Here is a 19,447-nt window from a genome sequence, read left to right as displayed (position 1 = left end):
TCTCCCACAAGCCTTTGTTTTTGTCCTTCTGTAACTCATCTCTACAAGAAATTGTTTATTTTGTGCTTTGTTTTTAGTCTGTCACATTATTAAAATATTAGTTCTTGGGACTGGCTTTATTGGTCTTATTTCACTAGTACCTTATAGAACACTGAATCATAGGAGGTACCAATAAATATTCATTGAAAGATAAAAGAAATGGGGCTTTGAAATAAAATAAGCAACTTAATTAATCTGTTTATTTTCTTTAAATAATATATAAGAAGATATCCCTAACAAAAATTGTGGTGCATAGCAGGTATTTAATACATATATGTTAAAAAAAGAATGGAAATTTGAGATAAAAGGCTACATAAATATTATTAATTATGAGTTGGGATTCAAAAATTTAGAGCAGCATCTTTTAAATTACTGAATTTTTACCAACTTGGTGACAAGAATTTTTAAATACATATCAAAGCAGGGTATAGCCTAGTTAAGTGGGAAGAATGGGGGACTTATAAAGAAAGATGGAAATTAAGTCACACTAACTGAAATAGAATACATATTCCACCTAATGTGGGCTGTTTCACACATTCCTAGATATCATTCACTATTACTCTCTCTGGGAAGTTTGGCCATGTAATAATATATGTGATGCTCATATGTTACAGACTAGATTGTGTCTCCCAGGTTTTCAAATCCGAATGTGTAGTACCTGTGAAAGTGACCTATGTGGAGATAGAGTCTTCACAGATGATCAAGTGAAGGTGAGGTCATTAGCATAGGCTCTAATCTAATATGAACTTGTTCTTATAAAAGGGAGAAACTTGGGCACGGAGTAAGGCGCACACATGGAGAGACACACAAGGGAAGCTGGGTGAAATCACAGGGACAATGCCATCCACAAGCCAAGGGACCCCTGAGGCCACCAGAAGAAAACAGTTCTGCTGATACCTCAGTTTCTGACTTCTAGCCTCCAGAACTATGAAACAACACATTTCTGTTGCTCAAGAAAACCAGTTTTGATATTTTGTTATTAAAAGCTCTAGCAAACACCATCCATTCTCATATTAAATGGATAACATCATTATATAGACTTAATATCTAGACAGATTATGTAACATGACATTCATTTAAACATTTTACATTATTTAATCTAATTTAATTATTTTATTTATTTATATAATCATGTAGTTGCAATTAATTGTCTACCTTGTATTATTTCCTTGCTATAAAATTAGTTTATGGTGTTATTCTGTTGTCATCAACACATTTAGGAAATTAGAACAAGACCTAAATTTTAGAGATTTTATTTACAGATTATACAAAATTAAATATTAATATATTCTACATAAACATATGGGGAGATGATTTATAATGTGTGGACCCTCTTCAAATATCATACAACAGATTTTCTCATCAAACAAAATGTTTAATATAACGAATACAGATAATATAACATTTTCAATATCTATGGAACTAATTTATGACAGCGATTTATAAATCTTTAATCATACATATAGTCCTAAAATAAAATTTTTCTGATACAATTACCAAAGTTATTTTGCCTAAATCTTAAAAATGTGCATTCTGCCCTGGCTGGTGTAGCTCAGTGGATTGAGCGCAGGCTGCGAACCAAAGCATCACAGGTTCGATTCCCAGTCAGGGCACATGCCTGGGTTGCAGGCCATGGCCCCCAGCAACTGCACATTGATGTTTCTCTCTCTCTTTCTCCTTCCCTTCCCTCTCTAAAAAATAAATAAATAAAATATTAAAAAAAAACAACCAAAAAAAATATGCATTCTGCTTTACTCTCTGTAGTACAACCCAAAAATCATTGTCTAGCAACAATTTATATTGGCAACACATGTATCTAGAATTTCCATTTTACATATTATTGATTTAAAAATGACTAAACAGGAGAGATGCAGAGATGCACAGACAGGCAGGGAGATGTGGACAGGTGCAGAGACGAAGAGATGCAGAATGGGCATCCATGTGAGGTGGATAAAAATCGGGAAGGATACCTTGGGAGTGAGGGATCCCAGCCCTACACTAGACCAAGCAGTTCACAATTCCAGAGCCAAGAAGATAAGTCCCCAGAACTTCTGGCTGTAAAAAACAATGGAGCTTGATGTGGCAAAAGATACTGAGATTTTCAGGAGTCTCCTCTTAAGGGTCCTGCCCAGACTTAGACCTTATGCAGACTCACTCTTTCTAGGTTTCACCACTAGGGCGACAACTGGAAGGGCACGAGTGGCATACTGGTAAAAATTGAAGTGTCTGGCATCAGGGCAGGTGTTGGGAGACAGCTTCCTCCCAGACAAAATTCCAGAGGCCAGGCAGTAGCATCATTCCCTCTCTAAACTCTCCCTCAACAGAGCCACAGAGTGGTGACAGGGGTTGCCCCTCCTCAGCGATTACCATAGGTTCCAGACCATCCTACTTACAGGTGTGCTTGTCTACAATAGGCCATGCATGCTACTAAGGCTGGGAGTCAAAGCAGCTCTATATAACATACAGAAACAAACATAGGGATGCTGCAAAATGAGGAGACTAAAAAAAAAAATAGCCCAAATGAAAGAATAGAACAAAACTCCAGAAAAAGAAGTAAACACAATGGAGGTAACCAATCTATGAGAATCAGAGTTTAAAACACTGGTTATTAGGATGTTCAAAGAACTCATTGGGTACCCAACAGCATGAAAAGACCCACATAGAAATGAAAGTTACACTAATTGAAATAAAGAAAAATTTATAGGGAATCAACAGTGGAGGGGGTGAACTCTAGAGTCTAATCAATGATTTGGAACACAAGGAAGGAAAAAGCATTCAATTAGAAAAGCATTAGGAAAAATAATTTAAAAAATGAGGATAGGCTATGGAACCTCTGGGATATCTTGAAATGAACCAAAATTCACATCATTGGTGTGCTGGAAGGAGAAGAGAAAGAGCAAGAAATTGAAAACTTATTTGAAAATAAGGGAAAGAAAACCTCCTTATTTGGGGAGGAAACAGACATACAAGTTCAGGAAGCACATAAAGCCCCAAACAAGATGGACCCAAAGAGCACCACACCAAGATACATCATAATTAAAATGAAAAAGGTTAAAGATAAAGAGAGAATCTTAAAAGCAGCAAGAGAAAAGTAGAGAGTTACCTACAAAGGATTTCCCATAAGACTGTCAGCTGTTTTTTGAAAAGAAACTTTGCAGGCAAGAAGGGACTGGAAAGAAGTATTCAAAGTGATGAAAAGCAAGGATCTAAATGTAGAGTAGTCTATCCAGCAAAGCTATCATTTAGAATTGAAGGGCACATAAAGTACTTCACAGAGAAGGTAAAGCTAAAATAGTTCACCATCACAAGGCCATTATTATATGAAATGTTAAAGGACTTATTTAAGAAAAAGAATATCAAAACTATGAACATTAAAATGGCAATAAATTCATAACTATCAACAATTGAGTCTAAAAAACAAACTAAACAAACAAGAAGAACAGAGACAGAATCATAGATATGGAGGTCATTTTGGAGGGTTATCAGTTGGAAGGGGGAAGGGGGAAGACGGGGGAAAAAGTGTGGGGATTAAGAAGTACAAATTCGTAGGTACAAAATAGACAGGGGCCGGTTACAATCAGTGTAAGAAATGGAGTAGCTAAAGAACTTATATCCATGACTTATGGACATGAACTAAGGAAAGGGGGGGTTGCTGGAGGAAATGTGGAGTGCCAGATGGAGGGGAATAAAGGACAAAAAACTGGGACAACTATAATAACATAATCAATAAAATATATTTAAAAATTAACTCTTCCCTGTCTCCTGTATATCACCTGTTTCTTATCTCTCTTGATAAATTAAAATTTATTTTAAAATAAAAAATCATTAAATATAGGTGGAATGTCAGGAGTAGAATTTAATGGTAATATAAATAGGCCCTGTTGGAAAACCATTATATTAGCCTGTGCTATACTCAGAAATTGTATAACCTACAAAGAAACTGCTATTTGTAGTTTTCTTTCTACATACTGTAAATGTGAATATCAAATTTTTTTCCACTAAATACAAGGGCTAGCAAAGGAATATAACAATGAAGATTAGAACAATGTGATAATTATTTTCCTTTGATATTAAAAATATCCCACAATGGTGAATATATAAGTTCAAATCATTTATCTGCTACAATAAATGTTTTCTTTTAATATAATTTACTTAAATTTTATTAATATTTAGCTCACTTATCTAAGGTGCTCTAAAATTATATAAAAAACCTTAACAAACCTTTTATATATTATAAATGAGGGAAGGAGAAAGAGAGGGAGAGAGACATCCATGTGTAGTTGCCTTTTGTGCACCCCCTACTGGGTACCTGGCCCACAAGCCAGGCAGGTGCCCTGACTGGGACTTGAACTGGTGACCCTTTGGTTCGTAGGCCGGTGCTCAATCCACTGAGCCATACCAGCCAGGGCTGATGCTCAGATTTATTATTTGTAAAAATAAACTGAGAATTTTAAGATCAAATTCTACATTTGCATTTTGTAGACTTGTATGCGTTCCAACTGTCTAAGATAAAGAATAAAATTCAATTCAGTACAAATGACAAAGAGCTTTGTATTCTTTTCAGAAACCTGTTGCTAGGTTTTGCCTATGACTTGATTTTTATCCAAGAGTTCTTTACTGGAATTAACTGCTGTCATTCAGAGGAGGTTTGGCTTCCCTGAGGGCAGTACAGAACTTCATGCTGAAAAAGCAGCCACAAGGGGTCTTTGTGCCATTGCCCAGGTAGAGTCCGCATTTACAAACTCCTAGAAGGCCTTGCTGTGCAGAGGGCCTGCTGCGGTGGGCTGCAGTTCATCATGGGGCCAAAGGCTTCAAGGTCCAGGTGTCTGGGAAACTCCAAGGACAGAGGGCTAAATCCATGCAGTTTGTCAATGGCCTGATGATCCACAGTGGGAGTTCTATTAACTACTCTGTTGATACTGCCGTGCACCATGTGCAGCTTAGGCAGGGTGTGCTGGGCATCAAAGTGAAGACCACACTTCCTTGGGACCCAAGGGGTAAGAGGTGCCCCAAGAAGTCCCTGCCTGACCATGTGAGCTTTCTGGAACCCAAAGATGAGGTACTGCCCACCACCCCCATCTCAGAACAGAAGGGTGGGAAGGCAGAGCTGCCTACCATGCCCCAGCATCAGTGTCTCATTGGCAGCTAGATCTGGAGCCTGAATGTTGCTTTATAAAAGACCCTTAATAAAAGCTGTTTAAAAGATTTTTTAAAATTATAAATATTTCTTTTATACAATTTTGAATAACATGTTTAAATAAGCAAAGGAATTAAAAATATGCCTAGCTTTCGAAGTTGCAAACTTAATAGATTTTGCAGAGAATTGTGCTGATAATTACCGCACTTTTCTGGTTGTATGTGCTGCCAAAAATGTCCACTTTAGATGAGGATCTACATTCAGGACGTAGATTTAGGCAGCAGATTAACTCTTTCATCCATGTATTTGGAGGCACTCTTGTGTTAAGGGATCAAGTGACCCAACTGAGTTGAACTCCGGGTGTCATAATAATGTCTACATTGTGGCATGATTAAGCAGTGTTTGAAGAGCCTAGTTCAGAGTGCTAACTGGCACCTAGCAGACATTTCTTCCTTTCCTCACTCTTATCTGCTTTCAGAATGGAATAATAGATGCCAAGACAGTTGGCTTTTTTTTTTTTTGGCTTTTTTTCCAACTATGGTTGATATTCAATATTATTTTATATTCATTTCCAGTGTACAACATGGTGGCTAGACATTTATATAATTTATAAAGTGATCCTTTTTTTTTAGGAGAATTCTTTTTTTTAAGATTTTATTTATTTTTAGAGAGGAAAGGGGGGGAGGGGGGAGAGAGAGAGAGAGAGAGAGAGAGAGAGAGAGAGAGAGAGAGAGACATATCAATGTGCGGTTGCTGGGGGTTATGGCCTGCAACCCAGGAATGTACCCTGGCTGGGAATCGAACCTGGGACACTTTGGTTCCCAGCCCGCGCTCAATCCACTGAGCTACACCAGCCAGGGCATAAAATGATCCCTTTAATACGTCTAGTACACACCTGGCACAATCCATAGTTACTACAATATTACTGACTATATTCAATTCATTATGCTGTACCTTACATTCCCGAGACTATTCTGTAACTACCAGTTTGTAGTTCAATCCCTTCACTGTCATCACCATTTCCCAAACCCCCTTTCATCTGGCAACCAGCAGTGTGTTCTCTGCATTTCTAACTCTGTTTCTTTTTGGTTGTTCATTTTTATTGCTCCTCAGATTCCACATAGATAGTTGGCTTTTGATGTAGGTCTGTCACCCAGATGGTCTTACCCTTGTGCAAGTCAGTTTAGAGCTCTGTGTCGGCTTTCTCATGCACAGATCTAACTTCTTAGATCCCTTTCCTATAAATTCCGTGTTTGTCATCTCTACTTTTTCTGGTCTATATTCAAGCATTACACAGAGTAATAAACAGGAGATTGTTCAATCTCCCTCCACCCATGACCTTGGATGACAGTGCTGTACTGCATCTAGACAATTTTAATGCTCACAAATAGGAGCTATTTTCTGTAGCTCTGATTTCGTTAGGGGACATTTATTATTTGCATTCTCTGCGCTATTTTTTGATATATGTTTTATCTCAATCTTCACAGCTTGAAGAATCACTTTCAGGAACTTCATTTCCTGCTGGTTAGCTTGGCATCTGAAGTGAACTTAGCACTATCACTTTTACTGTTACTTTTTCAAAATAGTGAGAAATTATTGGCCTGTTATTTAGCACTGTCACTTCAAAAAATAGAAATTGCTTGCCTCATATTTTAATATGATTCACCGAATCTCTCATCTTCTATAAGAGATCTTTACAATCACTGTAGTCCAGTGGAGATGTATCACCTGATGTTAGTAATCAAATCTTATTCCATTGGATCAAGTCTGTACATTAGCTATTTTTAATCATGCCAAATAATTATTTGAAACATTGCACAGATATTAAACAAAAATTTTTAAATTAAAATTAAAAACTAAATATATGAAAGAAAATAAAATAGTAATTTAATTAATAAAATAAAATTTAAAAAATAAATAGTATTCAGGTGACTTAAAATACAGGGTGTGCCAAAAGTATGTTAACGGTTGTGAGTACATGAACCATAGAGTTTATTCTTGTATTGCTACTTGTTAATTATTACATTATTTTCCATATAGGCAACTGTAAACCATGTGTATGCTTAAAACTTAGAAATTTTTGGACAGGTTATAAATTTACTAAAAATCACATGACAAATTGTTGTGGAAGCTAATACCTTAATTTAGGTCTGTTACTTCAAATATCAGGCTTTTTCATTTATTATGCCATTCTCTTAAAAATAACATTGTTATTGAAATCAAGGACTAATAAGATGTAACTATCATATACTTATTTATTTTTGAATCTAAAATCTAGAAAACAAAAACAATCCTGTATGTACATATGCACAGGTGGGTCTCACTTTATAACTGACTGGCATGCACGCTTTAGAGTGCAGATTACACATATCCTCACTGTTAGAAACACAAAACTGTAACCCCCAGGTGTAAGGAAAACATAGTTTTCTGCAAAATATGCATCACAACAATACTAACATAATCTATTTGTTTTTCCTTATTCTAGTGAGACATAAACATCTATTGACATGTCAATGTTGATTCATCTTCCAACTACTCAAGGTAGGTATGTGGATTAAAACTTACTTTAGATCATACTTGAGAAGATACAGATAGTGATACAGGAATGCCCTGAAGGTTAATGGATTGATCATGGTTAGAAAATCGTTAAAGGGTATACAGCCATCAGGGTAACTGTCATCTTAACTTCTTTATAAAGCAATTTAGAAAACCATAAACACAATGCCCAGACAGCAATTTTAAGATAATAGAATTTCTTAAAATGCTATCTAATCAATGTGAAATTTCATTTTAAGTACCTTGAAATGAGTAGAAATGCATGTCTAGGTTAACTTATAAAAAGCCACATGTCAACATTGTTTCTATTCTTTTTTAAAATTCTATAAATATGAATTACATTCTTTTAAGCCCTAGGATAATAAGCAGATTGGTTTAAATGTATATAAACATTTTACGTGGTTTTAAAAGTAAATAGGCAGCAAACAAATATTGAAAAAAAGATTTTTAAATATGTATTAGTTAATATTTTGCTTCAGTGATAGTTTGGTTTTATTTTAAAATACATTCTTTGTATTTGAATATTTGTTGAAAAAGATTTCAATTTTTCTTAAAAATTAGCAACCATAATCTTTATTTTTAACTGCAATTATACAATCATAAACAGAATATTAGAAACAGAGCTTTATTATATTTTAAGTCATTCCTTAACTTTTAAAAGTTCAGAATTGACTATTTTATGAAGGTGGCAAGACATGGTTCTCATTTTCCTTCCCACCCATTCCTAGTGTAACTGCATAAACATTTGTCTTAGCTTTCTTTCTTGGTTCACTTTATCCTCACTTTATTTTTCACTGCAGGTTTATATTTAAAGCTTATTAAAATTGTAATAAATATTACAGTTGATTGCCATGTGTTTTTAAATGTGCACATAATTAAGTGCAACTAAAGAAGTGAATTTCAGAAACACACAGAAATATAGCATTTATATCCTATCTCCTTTACTCTAAACCTGGAAATCTTCTCAGAATTTAGTAATAATTTAAAATGCATGAATCAAAACTGAACATAAAAACTTTCATGCAGTACCAAAGAGAGTCACTATTGTCTTTAATATACGTTGTCATTAAATAACCATTTTAAAGATTTAGAAACCAAGTTTTAGAGTGATTGAGAAACAGTAATAGTAAATATACATAATTATAATTGTGTTCAGGCACTATTCTGGGCATAGTATATGTACTGAATAATTTATTCATGTGCAAAGCAAAATAGCCATTAATTAGCAAAACCAAAATTGGAAACTAGGCTTGTTAATACAAAGCATATTCTCTGTACATTAAAAAGCATGCTGATTTTTTTTTCTGTATGAGAGAAATATTTAATAAGGAAAAGATAATTTTCTTATAAAAAGGATAAAAATGGGATTAGTAATCAAAAATGTGAATTCTTAACCATATTTCCCACTCAGATGATGAGAATCATGGGCTACTCATGAATCTGATATATAAGCATAAACATAACTATAAATATATGTGTATAAATATGTGTATGTGTTTGTAACAGAGAGAGAAAGATGGGGTGATTTTTTAAAGAAGTGTCTATTATGTGAATTTTTATGTTTTTTTTTTTTTTTTTTTTTTTTTTTTTTTTGTATAGGGGTCAGAATATCAATTTAAAAATTTCCAGGGGACAATTTGAGTAGAGTAATCTATACAAACAGGCTCTCAGTTAATTGATTACTGTTCTTGAATCCTTGATTACACTTTTGTTGAGTGCACTGACGTAAGGCTCAGAACAGCCGGAAGCCTCAGAACTAACAGGACACTATGTAGTTCACTTTTCTGTTCACAGGAGCTTCTTTCCCCTGGTGGGGTGAAGTGCTCACCAACATTAAGTTGTTTTTGTTCTCAATATATTTATTTCACTAAAGATTTTACTGACATTATATAAATAAATTGGCTATTATTATGAAATAACATGAAATTCCAGTGACATATGAGTGCAAGATAAAGAAATATTGTTTCAATGGAGATTAAGTTGAATACTTAGGAAAATCTTGATGAAGTTGCTAAAATTTCTGTTGAGATTGATTTGAGCAATTTTAGGAAAAGTAGAGAAATATTTAAAAAATCACTAAGGATTCTCAACTAGGAGTCTCAAAAACAAAATCTAGAATTTATAGTTAATGCATTATTTTGGGGGGGGGTTGTAAGACAGAGGGGCGGATATCCAGTTAACATTCAAAGTAGGCCAGTGTCCTGCCTGTTACATATTTTAAGGTAAAAGAAATATTCTAAGGTATGTATTCATATATTTAACCTATCCATTATGATTACTTTGGATGAATGGTTATATTATACAAATAAAAACATTATATTCAAATAAATCTTTAGATTAAGCAGATTTTCTTCTTCCACCATTAACTCAAATCATGCAAATGAATTTATCACATCTTTGAACATTTTGTACACATACTTTATATTCTGAAATACAATTTTATTATAAAAAATTTAGTATGGATTGTTAAATAAGTCCTTAGTAAGTGTAAAAACTTATAAAATAATGTTCATTGACCCATAACACACATACTAACATTATGATAAATTCAGGTCAATGGAATTGAAGCCTTGAAAAGATTCTGCTCAATTGCATTCACACATTGTGATAACACATTCATTTGTAGGCACAAGCTCACACAAGCAAAAGCACCAGATCCATAATAGGCTTTTGGAATCTTTTAGGCTAATGACTACAGTACCCTCCCAATCCAACACAACCTTCTCATGTGTGTTTAATTGTTTTGTTCTAAATTATTATTACACTGCTCTGGAAATGAAGAGAAGTTTTAAATTGGAATTAATATATCTGAAACCTTCATTTTTGTCTGAATACAGCAATGTTTGTATTACAGTAATTTAATTTTAAAAAGCAAATCCCTAATAGATTATTTAAATGTTATCTAAGTATATAGAGACATAATTGCTTTCAGAAATGTAATATGAAATGAAGATTTTGAATGCTAAAAGAACAGTTTCTATCATTTTTTATATGCAAATGCTTTTGAAAATTACCTTGCCTGATACATTGCAAGGCCTTGACCACATTTTTAATTAGATTATCCTTTGGAAATTTTATTTCAATAAATGTGGATGATTCATGGGATAAACCATCAAATTAAATTTTTTACATCTTCTTCAATACTACTGAAGAATTTTATTTATCAGTGTAGGTTTTCATATTTTTGTTCTCTGCATTTCTTTCTTCTGTTAAGAATCAGCATATGCTTTTAAGAGTTTAGGCTCACAGTTTCAACTCCTGATTACTTTGGCACATATTTATGGAGGATCAGCCATGTGTGAGGCACTTGGAAGCTGACATCAGCATGGATGACACAGGCGTCTGTCACCAAGGAACTTTGCAGTTTTACACTGCACTGTCCTTGTTTTCTCTGAAACTAATCTGACTCGGGAGCAACAGAAACAATCCACAGATCTTTAGGTGCTGATTCAGTGTTTTCTCACTTTGCAATTAATGACCATCCTATTTATAGGTAATTTAGAAAGTGTCTTTTCATTGATAAAAGACAGAGATTAATAGAATCTTGCCAGTTCAGAATGCAGCCAGTCAATCAATCAACTAATTTTGTCGCCCATTATACTTAATGAACAGTTTATCCCTAGCTAACCTGAATGATTTTATTTGGGCCAGAATATATATGTGTATTGGGCTAGAATATATATATATATTTTATATGTTCTATATAAAATAGAAAATATGTATGTGTGTGTATATATTCTATTTTAGTATTTTAAATTTAAAGACAATTCTTACATCCATTTGTTCCTCAAAATTCTGTGTTTTCTAGAAGTTTGCTATTCCAACAAATGTTTTTGGAACAAACTTACATCCTTTTTAGGATGTACATTCATTTATGTGTTACTGCCATAAAATAAAATTCCATTGTCATTTTAATTTTCCATTGTGATTAATGGCATTTTGTAAGTCCTATAGCTTTCTAAATGAACCCAAGGGCCACTACTAATGGAAATTAGTACACACGACACATTACTGAAATAAACTCTCCCAATACACAAAACAAATTCAAGGAAATATGACAAATTTAAATGCAATGTTTTAAAAATTCTCTTACAACCAAATATAATTTAAAAATAAACTATAGCAGCAACATTAATGTGCCAAAAATAAAAATGAACCATGTGTGCATAATAAAAAGATTTTCTTCTTATTTTAGTTTTCACTGCAGTGTATTTTTATATTTGCATGTGAATTATTTACATCTTAGAAGAACTCTGGTTTTTAAATTCTCACAATTTTTCACCAGCTATTACAGAAAGTTTTTTGAGGCAAGGGTTTATTTTGCATCCACTCCGTTTGTGAACAAATAAAAGGCACAGATAAGGCTATGGAATCATTTAATGGACTGTGTATTCCTGTGAATAAAATGGCCTACAATCTTCTATTCCTTTTAAACTGTGCTTTAAATAAAAGACAGGTATTAAAAAAGGTATATCGAGTACAGCTCACACGGGGCTCAGCTCCCCATGGCCACCAGTACACTCGCTCCAGCTGCTCTAGTCTGTTTTAAGCAGAAATCATATAACTCCTGGAAAACCACCCAGTTGTACTCCTGGTTTTATTCAAATTCTGTCTAGTTGTTCCATCAACACTGACTGCTGCATTCACTGCAGAGATGTATGGTGAATGTCACAGGCATTGTAAGTCAAACTGTCCCACACGCCCTGTAAACATTTGTCATGAGGGTTTTGTCTCCCCCAAGTGCACCATTTGTATATTTGATTAAATAAACCATTGCATTCTCTTTTTCCTCCTCTCCAATGTTTAGATGACACATTGCCAAGCAAGAATTCTGGATTTTGGGGTTTTTATTTTAAAGAAGAGCCTTATATGTTAGTAAGAGTATTCATTGATGGATCCAAGATGGAGGCATAGGTGGTCGAACTGTACCTCCTTGCACAACCAAAACTAAGGGCAACAAGAATTTACAAACAAAAAACAACCAGAACAGAGAGAAATGAATCAAATGGAAGTCTGAATACCATACATCCAGTCCAGTAGGGAGGGGGGGAATCGGAGGCCTACGGAGAGGGGTCGAGGTGTCCCAGCAGGAAAAATCGGTGGCTGGCAAACTGCAGTTGGCGGACCCGTGGCAGACCCTGGGCTTGGGAGGCAACAAGCAGACCCAGTGAGGCGCGTAAGGCAGCTGGCTGTCCTTAGCCGCACGTTAACCTACAGACAAACTAAGTGAAAACAGGCAGTGTGACACAGACCGCGCAACCCAGGGACCCAGCACCGGGAAACAAAGCCTGAAGGCATCCATTGAAAACACCTGTGGAAGTTGAGGCTGGGAGATTCTCTCAGCCTCACAGGAGGCTCCTTGGAGAAACCCACAGAGTCCGAGAGAGTGCACAAGCCCACCCGCCCAGGAGCCAGCACCAGAGGGGACCAATTTGCATGTGGGAAGCGGCAAGGGGAACTGGAGTCCTGGTGAGAGCAGAGCAGGTGTCATTGTTCCCTCTTGGTCCCTGCCCCCACATACAACGCCACAACCCAGCGACTGAGGAGCCCTGCCCTGGTGAACACCTAAGGCTCTGCCCCTCATATGTAATAGGCAAGGCCAGACCAAAGGAAAGTAAAATAAAATAAAATAAAAAAGATGGCTCAGAGTTAAAAGCCCCAGAGCCAATTTTGTTAAGTGACCAAGAACTAGCCAACCTATCAGATGCACAGTTCAAAGCACTGGTGATCAGGATACTCACAGAATTGGTGGACTTTGGTCATAAATTAGATGAACAAATGCAGACTACAATAAGTGAAATGAAGAAAAATGCACACAGAACCAATGGTGATGGAAAGGAAACTGGGTTTCAAATCAATGGAAGGGACCAGAAGGAGGAAAGGAACAACCAAACAGAAAAGAATGAAGAAACAAGAATTCAAAAAAATGAGGAGAGGCTTAGGGACCTCCAGGACACCTTTAAACGTTCCAATATCCAAATTATAGGGATACCAAAAGGGGAAGAGGAAACACAACGAGTAGAAAAGTTATTTGAACAAATAATAAAGGAGAACTTCCCCAATATGGCAAGGGAAATAGACTTTCAGGAAATCCAGGAAGCTCAGAGTCCCAAAGAGGTTGGACCCAAGGAGGAACATGCCAAGGCACATCATAATTACATTACCCAAGATAAAAATGAAGGAGAGAATTCTAGAAGCAGCAAGAGACAAGGAGGCAATTACCTACACAGGATTTCCCATCAGAATGTCAGCTGATTTCTCAAAAGAGACCTTGCAGGCAAGAAGAGGCTGGAAAGAAGTATCCCAAGTCATGAAAGGCAAGGACCTACATCCAAGAATACTCTATCCAGAAAAGCTTTCATTTAGAATGGAAGGGGAGATAAAGTGCTTCTCAGATAAGGCCAAGTTAAAGGAGTTCATTATCACCAAGCCCTTATTATATGAAATGTTAAAGGGACTTATCTAAGAAAAAGAAGATAAAAAATATGAACAGTAAAAAAAGACATCAAACTCACAGTTAGTAAAAAGCACACCTAAAACAAAAGCAACCTATGCAAACAAAGAGAACAGGAGCAGAACCACAGAAATGGAGATCACGTGGAGGGTTAGTAACAGGGGAGTGGGAGGAGGAGAGAGGGGGAAAAGATATAGACAAAAAGTAGCATAGACAATAGGTAGAAAATAGGGGGAAGGCAGGAATGGTGTGGGAAATGTAGAAGCGAAAGGACTTATGACACATGAGCATGAACTAAAGGGGGGGAATGTGGGTGGGAGGGGGTGGGCATGGGGGAGGGGAGTGAAGGGGAAAAATGGAACAACTGTAATAGCATAATCAATAAAATATATTTAAAAAGAGTATTCATTGGTACTTAGAAGAAAATATGTTGTTAAACATTTATTTACACTGGAAATTTAAGTTGACTTAATCCAGTCTTTCAGTCACACAATCCTGATCAGGTAAGTCAATCTCCTTCTTAAAATTGTACAATGGGTTCCTTTTTCTTTTGGGATGTATCCCAAAATGCCTAGCAAGACTAACGTGGCCTCCATCAATCTTTGAGTGACTTCTTCACTTTTACAAAACAACTTCTGCTGGCCTCCTCTTGGTCTCTAAACCTCAGCCTTCTGGATCCCGTTTGTTTATTTAAACATGTCACACTGTCTCTGACTTCTGGGCCTTCGGGCATGCTAGTATGGTTGCTTGGAACACTTTGCCTGGCTGCCTTCCATTTTTTACCCAAGTCTTTCATCAAAAGGCACCTTCCCAGGGTGTTTCTGCTACATGCTCTTGAAACACCGTACTTCTTCCTTCCCACATCCTCACTGCTAGTAAGAGTTTGGTATCAGTTTTCATCTAGTTTATGTTTCCCATACGAGAATGTTTATTGCTCGATTCCAAGGCAAGTGCAATGCCGGCACATAAGAGGCATTTAATAAATGTCTGTGGAGCCGAGGTAAAGTTAAAGATAAGTTTATCAGATACTGTGCATATTAGTATAAATACATGCACATTGCAGACTTGGGATTTTGTTTCATTTGTTCTGGTTTTGGTTTTAGTTTCCATGATGCTGCTCTCTGTGATCCCTGTCTCTCATAATTAAAATGCCTAAAATAAGTTACCCTTGACTCAAAGTCTTGCATGTAGAGCAATATTTCTCAGTTTTAGTTCCATTATCACACTACTAGTAAGTGTTTTTAGACATTCTGTTGTCCCTAATCGCTCGTGCCTGGTGACATTTGAAAACTACATGCACACTGTACAGCTGTTTAGGTACTGCGCATAACCGTTAGAACATCAAACATGTCTTACCCCACCAATAAATTTCCATCCCTTGGGACAACATCATCCCTTTTGAGAATGTATCACATATCATTTTCATTCTTTGTATCTATAATGTTTTATCTAAAGAATAAAAGCATGAAAAGAGAGAGAAATGTCCAACTGATCACTCTTTGATGACCTGCTTCAGCTGCTTTTGGCAGCATCTTTCCTGCTTGCAGCTCAGTCTCAGAGTGTGGGTCTGCTCAAACAGAGGCTCTGCGCAAAAAGAACATCCTCATTTACGATTGTTGTGTTGCTCTCCTGGCTATTGGGTACTTTACTGGGTGTTAACAAAACATTAATTTGTATGGGAATATTTAAAGTCACAATGTACTGTCACTTTAGGTGTCCATATTTTATATTTACTATAGTTATAATTTTACTCATGTCAGTTTCCAAATGAAATGTTTTATGTGTTTCCAACTGGAATTAATTTTCTTTGTCTAATCGCTCTTGAAGATGTATCAGAATTGAAGCTTTGAATGTCACTGGTGGCATGCAGATCTGTTCAGTTTCCACAGGCAGCTTGAAAAATAACTCTCTTCGGGCAAACATCTCAGGTGCAGGGAAAATCGTGGTCTTACATGAGCAGCTACAGAGGCAATGGGATTGCAGCCCTATTTCTTGCTTTCTCCGTCTTTCACTAGTCCACAGAGTGGTTAGAAACAAAGGGCTGGGATTTCCTGGAAACATTTTACAGTGCCTCTAGGGACTACAGTCTTGTTCAATCTACCTGCAGTGGCAGTTGTCATTTAAATACAATGTTGCTGTCTTTTACCATACAGAAGGTGGGTGGTTTATAAAGCCTGCCATCCAGGGAGCATCAATGAGGAGGGCAAATCTAAAAGACATTTCCCATTCGTCTTTGTTATTCCTTTTGCTCAGCAGACAGTTACAAACTATTCAGCCAGCTTAGTCCAGATACAGGTCAATTTCTGTGGTTTAACTAACAACTCATACTTGCACTCCTCATTAGTTGTTGCCCTCAGTATAATCATCCAATATCACACTGGCTTAAAAAATACACAGGCGTTAGTGGCAGCAACATTGAGAGAAGTTTCTGAATGTTCTCGATTTCCCTCCTGCACTTTAAACCTCGGGTGTTGTAATACCTCATTTTGCTACGGCCATGACCTCTTTACTCTGGGCCTGTGGATGCATTCGCAGGCCACGTTTTGATACTAACACTTGCACTTACTGTGTTGGTGGACAGTGTGTTTCAATGTTTCCCTTCAACTGTCCATGAACAACAATAAAAACATTGAAAAATAAAATAAAGAAATAATAAAAAGAAAAAAGAGAAAATTGTACTCCAACAACAATTTAAATAAAATTTTTAAAAAAATTAAAAAGAAAGATAAATGCGTCCCTTCATTATTCCTCACACAGCTGAACAGTAGGTGTTCTTATCGTTCTGGTTTTATAAGTGAGGAAACAGGGTAACACAAAAAAGACCTTGTGTGGTAGTAAACAGCCAGGCAAAAGTAGATCCCAGGTGTAAAGTCTGTGGGTATACATACAGAATCCACAGGCATACAGAATCCTCCACTGAACTGCATCTTGCTCAACATTTTAAAGCAAAGCCAATTGTCTTTCCCCCCTCATCACGTGTACTCCAGTTTCAGCCACCTTTTCAAATTCAAATTCAAGTCCTTTTCTTACCCAAGTCTCTAAAGGAATATAGTTCACAATGATTATTAATTGTAGGAACTTATATGATTCATTTATAAAATAATGACTTATTGATATCATCCTATGTATTACTATTTAATTTTTCAAGATTTTTTTGCCCTGAATAGATCAAAATGTTCTAGAGGGAGGGACTTTTCTGATATTCTAGTACTTTTTTTAAAAAATAAAGTTTCATATGAAGTATAAAATTGGAAAAAAAATCCTTTGATTTATTCATAGCTGGGAAACACCTGTAGTCACCATACACAATAAATAAATAAATAAATAAATAAATAAATAATAGCTTACTCTACTCTTTTACTTGATTTCTGCAGCACAGTTAATTAAGAGCCTGTATTTTAATTACAATTCTGCCCTTTGTTACTCCGTATAATTGATTATTTCTCTGATTTAACCTACCTATTGCTATAATCTTATTTACCAATACATGTACAAACACTTGAAATTCTTTGCACAAATTACAGAATCACTTGAAGATATCCTAATTATTATAAATCAAATCTGAAGGTCAGAGATACAAACATGAGAGGTAACTAAAGAGTCTCCAGCAGCAGCTAAATAGTCATTGGCCTAGTAAATGAAGTGGTCTTTAGCTCCCATGTACACAAAATTATTACTGCATTTGTCTGTCAGAATTTGCATATGGTTTCTCTACACATATATGAAGGCAGAGAAACCTGCTAAGTAGAACGGTGGCATGAAAATTACGGTTCTTTCGAAAGGAATAATAATGATCATTCAATAGAAGTGATGGGAAAGCAGACTTTAAAAACTTTTATGGCAGTCTAGATTCCAAACAATCTTTACATTGGAAGATGGTTGCCACCTTTGGCAAATAATTTAACTTTGTCAACTCTTGGTTTCTCATTTGTGAATTTAGTGAAAATATACCCTACCTATGCATCGCTTAGTTTTCTTAATTTTTAAAAAATATTTTATTCATTTACTTTTAGAGAGAGGGAGAAAGAATGGAAAAGAGAAGGAGAGAAACATCAATGTGTGAGACAAACATCCATTGATTGCCTCTAGCATGCTCCCAAGTAGGGACCTGGCAGGCAACTCAGGCATGTGACCTGGCTGGGAATCAAACCAATGACCTTTTGGTTCACAGGCCACTGCTCAATCCACTGAGCCACGCCAGCCAGGGCAAGTTTTTACATTCCAAATCGTTATTACAAGAAATACTAGCACTATTGCAGTCATTATTGCCATTCTTTCAAAGTAGCTTTTGATGAGTTTTCATGAAGAAACAAGGTGCAAGGCTACAAATCATTCACCTAAAATGTTCATAGTCAATCCTGTTACCCAGTGATTCACATTCTTTCATTGTCTACTTTTGTCATCAATTAACATTCTTAAGAAGAAATTCTAATTAAAGTACTTATTGTAATTAAAAATTCTTGATGTTAAAAATTTACAACTTCCTTAAACAAATGTAAAACATAAATCAAGTTATAAACTTTGTCTATGAGCTCTTTCTTTGTTTATTGGGTAGGTATTTAATTTTATGATTGGTTTAAATAAGCATGATTTTTACTAAAAAGCAATTTAAAAGGAAGGGAAAATTATTGTTCTGGTGCTTTGTAACAAATAGTTTCCACCTTATGTATATATGGCCACTTTAAAATCATATCATATCATAAAATTATATCATTTCATATATAAGAAAATAAAGAAGTACTAGTTCTCATGGTACTAATTATGAGGGCTTAGACTATATTAATGAAAATTGTTTTATTTATTTTATTTTTAGGGAACTCGGGATGGTCTTTTGAATCAACAGCCACAGCCCAGCCAGTGCATGAGGATGACTGGCTTTTTCAAGGGCACGGCATTAGTTCAGCAGTGTTGCAAGTTACTCAGAAAGGTTGCCCCACAGAGTCAACCGCAGGCCCGATAAAAGGTTTGCAATTTAAAGGAAAAGTAATCGCTACTTTTGTATGTTGCAAAAAATCATAGGAAGAATAAGTAGTATTTATTTTCTAGAAAATAAACGTTGATGTTATCTACTATGTTAATGAGAGTAAAGGTTCAAAGTGTTTGTATAATCATTTCTTACTGTCTACCATTTTTTTTACACTTGCTAATAATTGGGTAATTTGTTAGGTGAATAATTTGCTAACAAGTGGCAGACTCAGGGTTTGAAGAGAGGCCTCCCTCTTTTCTTCAGAGTACACGTTCCCAGAAAGGGTAAAGGACTA

General features: G+C 35.7%; 1 protein-coding gene and 1 pseudogene across 4 annotated transcripts in view; one reads left to right on the top strand and one right to left on the bottom strand.

Annotated features, from left to right (window-relative positions):
* The window catches only part of PCDH9 (protocadherin 9), an 882,465-nt gene that overhangs the window by 353,709 nt on the left and 509,309 nt on the right, over nucleotides 1–19,447 (bottom strand). The window lies entirely within an intron of this gene.
* LOC114508801 lies at nucleotides 4,639–5,188 on the top strand (annotated as a pseudogene).

Source organism: Phyllostomus discolor, chromosome 11 (assembly GCF_004126475.2).
Source record: "Phyllostomus discolor isolate MPI-MPIP mPhyDis1 chromosome 11, mPhyDis1.pri.v3, whole genome shotgun sequence".
Lineage (NCBI taxonomy): Eukaryota > Metazoa > Chordata > Mammalia > Chiroptera > Phyllostomidae > Phyllostomus > Phyllostomus discolor.
This window is presented reverse-complemented; position numbering and strand designations above follow the sequence as displayed.